Consider the following 12,306-nt stretch of genomic DNA (forward strand, 5'->3'; position numbering starts at 1 on the left):
TAACATTATTCTCATGATGTCTGAAAATAAATCATGAAGGAAAATTGACAGCTCATCCAGTCAAACTGACGGATCAGCTTTATTTGTAGGACAACCTTATGATTTGAAATGATTCATTTCAGCCTTTTTTAAATGGAAGTTCCCCAAACCGGAAGTGCCCCCATAATTCAAAACACAGTAAGGTCGTCAGGAATAAGGTGGATACAATTAAATAAATGCATATAAAGTACATCTCACAGTTATCTTGTGTGCCATGTTGTTAACGCCTGATTGTTTTAGGGTATTTCGTTCCATGTTCTATGCCTGTCATTCGCCTTGATTAATAGTAAATCTATTGCTGATTTATATGAAAGATTATTCCATAGAAAACGCTTGCTCACTTTATACAGGTACTGTAGTACAAATCACCAGAAGGGCACTAACCTTTCTAATGTAATATTCAGGGGTCAATAATAGTTTGTGAAGGCAGTTAGCCTTTCATCTCAATGGCCCTTTTGGCATTTTGGTTTTTCTGTGCTCCATGTTCCCTCCCTCCTTTCTGCTGCTTTAATCTCAGGTGAAAACACAACCATGCATTACATACATCAATAAGTTCCTGCTGCGAGATCTCATTTCCTGCTGTCACCCGTGCGGACCAATGTCCCAGCATTCCCACGGCGAGAGCTGACTCTACTAGAACAGAATGGATGGCTCATGCTAATGATAATAAATCAGGTACGTCGTCCAATCAAAACACTGTTTTGCATCTGTTTGTGGTGCGTTCGGTGTCTTTTCTGAATGCCATCGAGAGTATGTTTGATTGTGTGCGCCAGAGGAACTTGTGTGGGTGTGTATGTTACAGAAAGAGAGGGGAAATGAGACAGACAAGGGACTCACAATAACCAATTCCCTACAGGGCGTCACTCTGAGCTGAAGGAAGAGTGAGAGAGAAAACTGTGTGTGTAAATGCATGTGATTGAATGAGACGGTACATAAGAGACTCCTGCAGTGATGAGTTTAAAGCCTCTACCTTATGTTCAAACATAAGATAAGTTATGCGTTTTAAAATGAGCCCAAAAATATTAAAGGGGCAGTACACCTAATGTTGAAATGTATTATAATTTTCTTAATACTACTTTTTATTATTATCATCTTATTATTTTCTCTCCCTGATGTCATTCCAAACCGTTGTTTTTTTTTTGTTGTTTTTTCTGTGTAGCACAAAAATAAGACATTTTGAAAAATGTTCACACTGCTCATTTTTGTATAACAAAAGCACCATAAATAAGTAAATTATGACAATTTAAATTTTTGAATAAAATATTTATTAGAGAGTCTAATTTTAATGTTTGGGAAATGTCTGCCAGTGCGCACTAAATATTAAATTAATTGAATATTAATGAACTTTTTAAATAATAAAAAAATAACAAAAAAATTTTTAATAAAAAATATATACAGAATAATTTTTTTTACATGTTTTTATTACATTTTATATCATATATTATATAACATTTTATATATTACACAAAACAAATTTGAAATTCAAAAGCTTTGATTAATAGCTGATTTACCTGCAAACTGAATGGTAATTGACTTCTATATGAATGTTGCTTCAAACCGCTCACGTCGTGACTCACATACTCCTCAGCCGTAACACACAGTGTCTCATGGCTTATTGCTCTAGCATTCATGTATGTGTATGCATCCATTCTTGATATCTTCCAGTCACTGAGTGTGACTGATGTGATTTGTAGGGTAAAGCCGCGGTTACACTAGACTTTGAGCTCCATTGACTTCCATCCATACCTCATGCAGTTGTGTGGGTAGGAGTGGATGTTAGATTGTATTATTATTTGTGATTATTGTTTATTAAAAACAGAATCCCCTAAAGCATGACATCATGTCTAGTTTGTAGTGGTTTTTGAAGTTATATTGAAAAGGTCCTCGGCTTAAGGCTAAAAATACACTATGTAATTAAGGGATAGTGGTTTTTTATCACAAAATAAACCTCAACAGAGTGATTGAGAATATGTACCTGATAATATAATATCTTGTATCATCCTGAAGAGGTTAATTTTGCAATGTCAAGCTAAACATAATTTGATGTTTTTTATTCAGCAAGGATGCATTAAATTATTAATGTCTTAAAGGGACAATGTGTAGCTTTTTAGGTATTTTATTATCTAAAATCTATATTTTTATTCATAAATATGCCCTCAATGGTGTACAAATACCTATGCCAATGTTCAGACTAATCCTCGTAAACGAAGAATTTATTATCTTTATATACATGGGACGGGTAAGTCCACGGAGGCTTCCATGTAGTTCCGCCATCTTGAAAAACTATAATAGCAGAGAGGGACAAAAAGTACTAGGCCAACGCGTTTCCACAACGCGTTTCGTTTAGAGCCAGCGTCACGTGACTGAAGCCAGCAGAAGCGGAGGAGCAGAGAAGTGAGAGGCGCTTGTCACTGCCGCGGCAAGTTTAAAAGGCTGCACTGCACGGTTATTTATACACCGTTCATTCATACATACATATGAGTCACAGGATAAGGAGTCCTCGTCGTCGAAAAAGTCCAAAATAGATCGTAAAAGGAAACGTGACCGGAGATTACAAAAACAAGGGTTACTGTCAGGATAGCTAATGCAGGAGAAAGCTTTCAAAAGAGACCCTGAAGTTGCCTGCTTTCTTCTCGACAGGTAAGTCAATGTTACAGTCTTAATTACAAGCTTTTTTTTCATTGCTTGGTTGTGTACTTTATTATATAGACAGTCGAACATTTATAGTTAAAAGTTAAACAGGCTCTTTGATGAATAGCAGCTATTGAGTAAAGTAACGTTAGAGAAGGCTCTGATGATGATGATATCTAACAATGCACATACTTCAAAAAATATAACGAGTAAAGAAGGCATTACTACTAATTACCATAGTTAATGTTTTTGACAGTCAGTAGTTCATACTGTAACATTCTTTTTTTCGTTGTTTCAAGTTTCAGTTTGTTTTAAATAACAAACATGTTCACCCGAAGAAAAACTCGAAGTGCTATTATAAGACATCCTGTCATAGCTTTTAGGTACATAACGGCTACCGTAGATGCAACGCGCATTTGAAAAAGTGAGGCGCTGGAGAGCATTATTCGTTTGAATGCAAAATACAATTTCACCACTAGATGGGAGAAATTCCTACACAATGTCCCTTTAACGGTCACTTTTAATTAATGTAACAATAGGTTTCCATCTTAAAGGGATATGGTCCATCTAGAAATCATTATTTACTCACCCTCATGTTGTTCCAAACATTTAGGACTTTCATTGAAAATTATCTTTTTGATCAAATCTGAGAGTTTTCTGACCCTTCATTGACAGCTACGCAACTACCACTTAAACGCTTCAAAAAGTTCATAGAGATCATAAAACTAATCCATATGAACTAAGTGTTTTAGTCCAAAAGTCCAAAGAGACATGAACACTTTATATGATGAACAGATTGAATTAAGGCGTTTATTCACATATAAACATTAATCAACTGTGGTAAATGGAAGCTCAAGTTCGCTTGAAGTGCAAGAACCAATGAGGTTCATTATTGTGTTACACAGCAGTTTGAGCTTCAGCCAGAACCAATGAATTTTGCTCTCTAAACTTTGATCATAAAATAAACAAACAACTAAAAATTATAGTGGCAGGGCCTCACGGACAACTGGCGCACAAACATAAACAAAACCCAATTTAAAGTCCAGGCCTGGTCCTCTCTCATCCTTCACTGTTGTCACTCCAACCCTAACCCAACTCCGTGAGACTCGAGACCGGTGTGGTGCGCAGATGAGATGACGCTTATTAGCACTTGCGTCACCGGCCTTGCTCCGTTCCCACAGCTCTCTGCCATGCCCTGCGTGCCACAATCTTTTCATCATATAAAACAATAGAGTAAAATTTGGACTAAACCTCTCAATTCATATGGATTTGTTTTATGATCGCTTTGTGAACTTTTTGAAGTGTCAAAGTGTCAGTTGTGTAGCTGTCAATGGAGGGACAGAAATCTCAGATTTGATCAAAAAGATCATCTTTTCTGCTCCAAAGATGAACGAAAATCTTACGGGTCTGGAACGACATGAGGGTGAGTAATTAATGACAGTATTTAAATTTTTGGGTGAACTAACCCTTTAAATAAATAGGCCTACTGTTCTTCTGAACTTTTTATTCATTAAATAATCTTGATCAGTTGTCACAAAAATATCAAGCAGCAAAACTGTTTACATTGATAATTAGAGATGTTTCTAAGCACCAAATCAGCATATTAGAATGATTTCTGAAGGATCATCATTGTAGACTTTTGAACAGACTTCGAGCAGTAATGGTGACATTATTATGCGAGTAAAAAGTGATAGACATGATCTTGAGAGACATGAATCTTGTTAGGAAGGACATTGTTTGGACAAGAGTCCGTTATATGTGTCAGTTTATTTTTATTGCCATAAGTGCAGTAAATATTTAAATGGTGTTCAACAAATTTACCAGATTCCTGAAATGTTAAAATTTAGTCTATACTTTAGTATAGTAACTTAAGTTTCCTAATTTATCGTTTTCATAAAGAATTGTATAGTACTAAATGTGGGAATTATCCTTGTCTAGTGTGTGTTTTGATGGAGGATAAAGCTCAGGAGATCAGTGTGACTGTGATAAATGTACATTTTGATGTTTATTTACAGTATTTGTGGGAGTGAGATTAAACATATATGAGTTAGAGAGATTGGGAGAGAGAGAATGTGTGCTTCTGATTGGATTAGAGGCAGTGCCGAAGAGACACACACAGAGAGAGAGAGAGAGAGAGAGAGAGAGAGAACGAGAGGGCACGAATGCAGTTTACACATTAGCCCAGCTGCCAGAAATTACAGCAAGCTCAATTCTGCCGGACTGGAACAGGGGGCCGTGAAACGCAAGGATGGCAAGGACGCAGAAAATGAAGAGAAACCCACCATTGCATTCTCTTGGGAAATGATCTGTGGTGAATAAACAGAAACCGCAGAAGAGGCTGAGAAAGAGAGAGGCAGAACGGGGGAACCGAGGAGGAGGGGAGAGCATAGCGTTCTCTGAGGTAGCGCCTGTGGAGCCTGCTCATGCCGCTGCATGCATGTGTGTGTGTGTGTGTGTGTGTGTGTGTGTGAGAGAGTGCATGCGTGCTGACATGTTGATTTATAGCTGCATGTGTAATTCTCTAAGACTCCCATTAGCAAGTCATTTTGCATTTATGCATATGACCGGGACTGATGCGGGGAGCTACTCAGACACTTGAGCTCATTTTATATTTTCGTCTGATCTTCTTCGTTTTCTTTTTTTTTTTCTTTTTTTTTTTTCACATTCATAATTTCAGTCCTTTTGGCATTCTTTTGAGGTTTGTCTCTTTCTCTCTCTGCCAGTGCAGTAGACTTTCACCGCCTCAACTGAGGAAAAAGAGCCATGGGTGAGTGTGTCTTGCTTTTCTCGTCTGTTCTTCATCCCTCCTTTTTTTGCATGATGCACTCTAAGTTGACTGCAATAATTTTCCTCATCCCTCTTTTTTCCAATTCCCCCTTTTCTGTTGTCCATTAGCCATTTTATCCCCTTTCATCATCTCCTCCTACTCTTTCTTTCTCTGTCTTTCATTCTTTCTCTCATCTGTCACGGTCCCCCCTCCACTCTCATCGGTCCCCATCTGCCCATCCCTCAACAGCCATTAACAACTGTCTGTGTCACAGGAGCACTCAACCTAAACCAATGCGCTCAGGTCAAACACATCCTTCACACATGCTTCACACAAACACACACGCAGTACTCGGATATCGTCACGGCAGTATATGCGTCTGCCGGTGAACTCTGCTTGTATTTCATTGGTGAGGCAGGGAGCGTCCAGATTGATGATGATTGTGACAGTTTATCCACAATGCTGTGCTTTTTCTGGCTATGCTACCACTGCCTCTAAGTGTGTGTGTGTGTGTGAAGGTTATTTAACTTAAGCACCTGAGAGGAAGGGGAAGCATACGACCACATATATTAAACACAAATTTTGGGTAAAGCAGCTATTATTTTATGGTGTACACACTTGTAGCAAAGAAAATCACGAGATCTCTTTAATATCTCAATTGTTTCTCCTAGACAGCGAAGAGACTAAATGGAGACCAATTAGAGACTTCTCAAGGATTTTCAGATTTTTCTTAGGAAACGACCTATGGAACCTCACATCGTCTCTAGAGTTTCACAAGAGATGTCATATTCTGAATCAGTATGAAATCAAATATTTCTCATCAAATTCTAGTTATGCTATCCATATTAATTGAATAGCTGTATATTCTTACTGTGTGCCAATTATTCTCATTTGTCTCTATTTTTATTTCTCCAAGTTATCTGTGGACCTCCATTAAAACTCCTGAGCGATGAAAGAGCAACCACTGAGCAATAAAATTCCCTCAGTTGCTAGTCTACAATAATATGAGGATCTCCCTCCTCTTGACAATACAGATATAAGCTCAACCTTTCCTAAACAATTGTGAAACTACAAAAGATAGCAAAAATATAAAGCAGCGACGTTGAGAAAGGCGATATATCAGAAGCCTTATCGCCTGCGTGACGCAATTCATAAATTACCATGAAATAGAGTTGTGTGATATCAGAGTGAAATACCATTGTTGTCTCTACCTCTGTGTAACTGAGATGATGCAAAGCGTTGGATTTATCAGAGAAATCTTCAGAGTTGTGAATCCTTTTCTGAGCCGCTATCTCAGACAGAGAGGGCAGGAATAGAGGATGACAAAGCAGACCGAATTATGTTTCACTGTACCACATGCGAGAAGTGCAAGAGAAAAACGAATCTCGTTTTCAACCTCTCACCTTCGCTTGGTTTCTTGGCACGATGCTCTGACTCGTTTAGATCACACAGAGAAAAGTACAGAATGTGATCTCTGTGCCCTTTACTGAAGTCTTTGTTAATATGTGTGCCGAAGGTACAGAGTTTGATGTCTGCTAGGGCTCAGACCTATTGATTTAACATGACAGCTTTTAAAATGGTGTAATAGGCCTTTGAGTAGGCAAAAACTGATTGGTTTGGCTCCATGCATGATCGGATAATCCTAAAAAGTGCCTTGATTTACCTGTTACATGGCATGTTTTTCAAGGACAAATGCTCTAACATGCATTTGAAAAGACAGTGTTTTCCCTAGAAAGTCAAATTTCTGTTGTTTCCTTTTGTAAAACATATTAGCACAACTGTCACACAGAAACCAGAAAAACAGATCCAAACATCAAGATTAAAAATACATCTTTCTCAAAATAATTGTAAAAGCAATCCTTTATATTAGCCAAACAAATCAAAAAATTGTGGCCTGTACATACCTAACCCAATACAAATTATATTTGTTTAAATGAGTCAAAACAAATCAAATTTGACTAGAGAGCCAAACCATAATGTATTTTAATGGATTAATGTGTTTACAGCGTTAAGCACTCGATTTTCATGCCGTGATGTAAAAAGCATCAGCTTGTGAGTGTTCATGTTTAAAAGCACAGTAGATTAGATTGACAGATTTAGAAACATGGCAGCCACTTGACCAGTTTCCCCTCTCTCTTTATTCCAGCTACGGCTAACAGGCTTACGTAACGTTCAAGCATACAAGGAGCCAGTGTTTCACTAATATTTATCACAGAACATTTTACATACGGTCCCTCGTAACACCACTTCACTCTGAAAATATAATCACAGCGATTGTTCTCTGCTCAAAGCAGTAGCATTGGCTTCTCACTTTATCTGAAGGACAATTGGCTGTAATTACTTTTTATATAGTAAAAACTGAGCTTGAAGCTTGTATATGTAGGATAAGATTGTTGAAATGTTAGTGAGAGAAGAACACAAAAAAAAATGTGTGAAAATTTAAGAAAAGGACTTGGGAAAGGTATAGGGAGGGAGATTGTCAATGCAAGGACACCATAGAGTAAGAGGTGTGCGGTTGCACTCATAAAATGAGTAAGTAATGGAAAAAGACCATTCCGCCCCACTCTACATCCCTGGCATTACATCATTATGTCTTTTCCTATTTTAATTATATGTTCCTAATTGTCTGTTCCTCCGGCTCCAGGCTGTTTCCTGCGCTGTAAAGGCCAATTTCTCCACCCTTGACGCGTCTTAACGCTCCTGCCTGCTGACAGCAAGTTCTTCTTCCAAACATCCCCAGACGCTCTCAGAATGCACCTACTTTCCTGCCAGCAAAAGCGCAGTGACAGGATCGCAGAGACTTAAGGATATCTGGTTTTAAAAAGTCGGCTGAGGAAGTAGGACCGAAAAGAAAGAACAAATCCTTGATTAGGATTTTTTTTTTAAATCACTTGACGTTTACTACTACAAAACCATCCAGCGCTTTAAGTCGGAACGGAACCCTGAGGGGCCAAAGGAATAAGTGTCATCCAATCACACCAAGATCCTTTGATTTCATATCGCACAGAGAGGATCCTAAGCGATACCATTCAATGGGAGATAATTGAACTTCCTGCCCGGCAGGCAGCTGAAAATGGAGAACTAGAGGTTCAAGTGGTTTTTCTGGGAGATAAGTTCAAGAACCCCACCACTCAGGATCAGATTGGAGGCCGGCTCTGACGGCGACCTTCCACCGATCTGTGCGGTTTTCTTTTTTTCCCCTGTTTGTCCAGTTCTGAGAAGGGAAAACGGATTTTGGGATTGTTTTGTGCTAGACCTCAGTCAGATCTCAACTTTTAGACTGGCATTCAACAGTTTTACTGTGTAGGTCTAAAAACTAATAAGAAGAAATTGGATTGAGAAGGCTGTTCACCAGCAATCTGGGGCAAACAAAGGATATTTTATGAAATGGCTTTTATTTCACTATTTAGATTCAGGTAAATTGAAAGACAGAAGGAGAACAAGACCAAAGAAAGCGAAAAGGGGAGGGAGAGGGCCAGATGCCACAGACCGTCGTTAACTCCAACCTTTTGATAAGTTAAGCTTCTTTTTCCATTTTCGTCTTCTTTTCATCACGAAAATTAGATTTTTTTTGTTCATTTTTTTTTCAGATGACCCTTACGTCTGTAAGGGAGATCGTATCACATTGCTGTGACTGAGATAAGGTGTGGGGGGTGGGAGGGGAAGGAGGGAGAAGCTTTTTTCCCTAGCTGAAACAGAATGTTCTGTTGCCTTCTCATTTTGCAGTTTTGGGTATTTATCTTGCCACTCCATCTCCGTTTTTATCCCCCTCTCCATGCCTCTGGGAGAGCATAGGAGGGAATTGAGTTATTTCATCTCTGCTGGAATCTTTTTTTATTTGCTTTCCCAACTGATTTTTCTTCTGTACTCCTGTTTACCCCAGACAAAATGCTGTTGTATCTAAAGTCAAAATCAGGAACCTGATAGTGTTTGGCACAAGATTCCACAAGGAGAGCCAGGCAACGAGAACAAGAGACGGAAATCTTCTGAAGCCTAACCTCCGATCTTAAAAAGCGTGAGATCTGCTTTCCCCCTTCCCTCTCCTCCACCACCACCCCCTTTCCCGTCCAGTTTCAGACGTGTCCTCGAATATTCCTTCCTTTTTTCCCCGGAATCTGTCAGCATTCCCGACGGGACGCAGCCAGCTTGTATCCGTGCCAATCCTTTGATATTAGCTCCCGGTGTCGTCTGCTTCATTCTGTGAGTAGATCGCGCTCTCTCCTCCTGTCTGTGCTAGTGTGTGCAGTCATGTGTGCGTGTGTGTATATTTGACTTTGGCTCCATATGGTGTTCAATCCCCTGTGTAGCTTATCTATCATCTGTTTATGTGTGTATGTCTGGGTGGGTGTTTGACTTGAATGTGTACGCTACGCTAACGAAAAAATGAGTCAAGGTTAATGGCACAGGCTTCTTTGCTGGGCATAGTGCACAGCTTGTTTTCCGTAATGGACAAATATATGTTCTGCTGCAGATACAGTGTGTTTGTAGAGGCACATATGTAGCAGGTGTCACAAGCGTAATGTTCTCATGCACATGTACCTTGTAGGCTACAGGGTGACACAAGACCATGATTAGTTTCTGGAGGTTGTGCGCTAATGAATGCAAATTGATGTAGATGCGCTCAATGGAAGATAGAAATCATTTTGTGGCATGTCTCTTTATAAAACAAGCACAGTAGAGTGGCATATTTATTCTCTGCCAGTCAAAACTGCACTAATAGATGTGTCTTCGGCATGAAGTTTTTGTTCAATGGAGAGGTTCATGGAGTAAGCTGTGACGATAGCTAATCATGCGTAATAAATGTGATTGACAATGCTGTTGCGACGAGAGATGATTGTGTTTTTTTTTTTGTTTTTTTTTTTGCTTTGCCCCCCAGATTGAACAGCTGTGGTCTCAGTCTCTTCTCTCAGCCTTTTTTCCATCACTTGCTCAATCAGTGTCTGGACCTCACTTGGGCCCGGCCAATAATTGAAAAGCTATATTGATATTCTGCTCGGGGGAGATGGAGGGGAAAAATACACTTTTATTTAAAGTTAATTGGAATGGGATACAAAAAAAGTGCTTGTGAAACATTAGGTTGGAACATCCTGTCCAGTTAATTGTTTCAAAGCTGTTAGCTGGGCTTGAGAATGACTAGAAGATTTTTTGGTTTACTATGGGCTGACCATGATGACTTGTTGCCTGGTTGGTAATAAGCTTTGGGGAGATGAAAAGTGATGCTGACAGGACAGCAATCTGGACAAAAATGGGGGTTTTGTGTGGTGGGCCACCGTTCAAAGAGGATGTACATCTCAAATAACAGTTGAATTTAAAATATGAATAACAATAGTGGAGGTGTACCTTTTGAAGAATCCGTTTTAGGCCAGGGCTTGAGTGATTCATTTACCACACACGTTGTTCTTAATAATTTAAAAGGGCAGTTTTGTTCCTAAATGCAATATAGTTTTGTAAATGTCCAGCTTTGTAAATGTCTTTAATCTCATTTGCGTTCTGTGGAATGACACCTGTTGGCTGCCTCCTGTTGAAAGTGTGTGGTTGCTAAAGGTATTGCTAGTCTCAGTTAGATTGGGCCCTTTCCCAAAATGCCATGTGTTCCTATCTGTAGTCCTGGCACTGCACAGGTCAGCTGCTGCCATACTGGTCAACATCTGTTGCACTCTTGATCATAGCAGGTCCAAGTTATATTGCTTGTGAATTGCAGGTTCATTTTTTGCTTATTCATTCCAGAGAACTCTTGCAGAGAACTCTTCATGCAAAAAGATACTGCAACACATACAGATCGCAATATAGATCATAACATACATATTTGGAATCTCTGCTGTTCTGCCAACAATAACTTTCTAGCAATGCATTTTGGTACATGGTTGGTTGACAGATAAGGTGAAAGACTTAGAATAAGAAAGAATAAGAATGATCTATTATCTATACTTCACTGGGTTCGGTAATTTAGTAGCATGGAGAACAACTATATTATATCTATTTTGTTTGTCCATTAGTGTTGTCCTAATAAAAAAGTGGTTCACTATAGAATTATTAGATTTACTAGATTTATAATTTTTCAAGTATACTGCACGGCTGAAGTAGTTCCAGGTCTGTTGACCACATTACATTTCTAAATGACTATAATTTAAACATGTTGCTTTGGAATTATATTCATTGTGAAAAGTGCTTTACAGATCTGAATTTAATTTAGTTAATTATTTTTCATTTTATACTAGTGGGTAGAAAAGTAACTTAATACAAATTAAATATTCCCATATAATGTTTTATAAAATTTGCTTTAGTACAGGGGCAATATAAAAGCCAATTATTTAATAAAAAAAAGCCTATAATGCAATTTTCTCACACAGTATAAGTGGGTTATTGTTTTTGACCCATGTAAAAGATCTAACATACATTGTTTCTTTGAAACTAAAAGTCTGAAAACTGAAACCTTTTCACAAGATGTAAAATAAGTCTTTGATGTCCCCAGAGAGTGTATGTGAAGTTTTAGCTCAAAATACCCCACGGATATTTTTATATAGCATGTTAAAAAATTAAATTTTTGAGGGTGAGTAAAAACACACCGTTTTTGTGTGTGTCCCTTTAAATGCAAATGAGTTGTTGCTCCCGGCACAGAGGGCGGAGCTTCAACAGCTTGTGTGCTTAGCAGATTCGATTATCTCACACAGACATGCACTGAAAATTTCAAAAACTTTTAGCCTTTTATGTTCAAACCGGAGTCAGACAATGATGGAGAGACTCAAGAAGAAGTGACAAGTAGACAACATTTCTGAATGGTTAGTTGATGAATTTATGTAGCTTATGTGTAGTTATTTTCTAGTCATTGATTAGCATATTCTGTCATGATAATCTATGAATCGCGTTCC

General features: G+C 38.5%; 1 protein-coding gene across 5 annotated transcripts in view; it reads left to right on the plus strand.

Annotated features, from left to right (window-relative positions):
- Nucleotides 1-4,786: 4,786 nt before the first annotated feature.
- The window catches only part of LOC309511118 (glutamate receptor ionotropic, kainate 5), a 106,522-nt gene continuing 99,002 nt past the window's right edge, over nucleotides 4,787-12,306 (plus strand). Inside the window, exons 1-4 of one of the 5 annotated variants that reach the window (XM_082186166.1) lie at nucleotides 4,788-5,071; nucleotides 5,394-5,437; nucleotides 8,082-8,740; nucleotides 8,848-9,637. The gene's annotated coding sequence lies outside the window, so the exon portion shown is untranslated. Of the gene's footprint in view, nucleotides 5,072-5,128; nucleotides 5,438-8,081; nucleotides 9,638-12,306 lie in introns of those variants that run through there. The other 4 variants (XM_082186168.1, XM_082186164.1, XM_082186167.1 and 1 more) reach the window with 4 other exon arrangements.

This window comes from Leuciscus leuciscus, assembly GCF_965113295.1.
Source record: "Leuciscus leuciscus genome assembly, chromosome: 12".
NCBI lineage: Eukaryota > Metazoa > Chordata > Actinopteri > Cypriniformes > Leuciscidae > Leuciscus > Leuciscus leuciscus.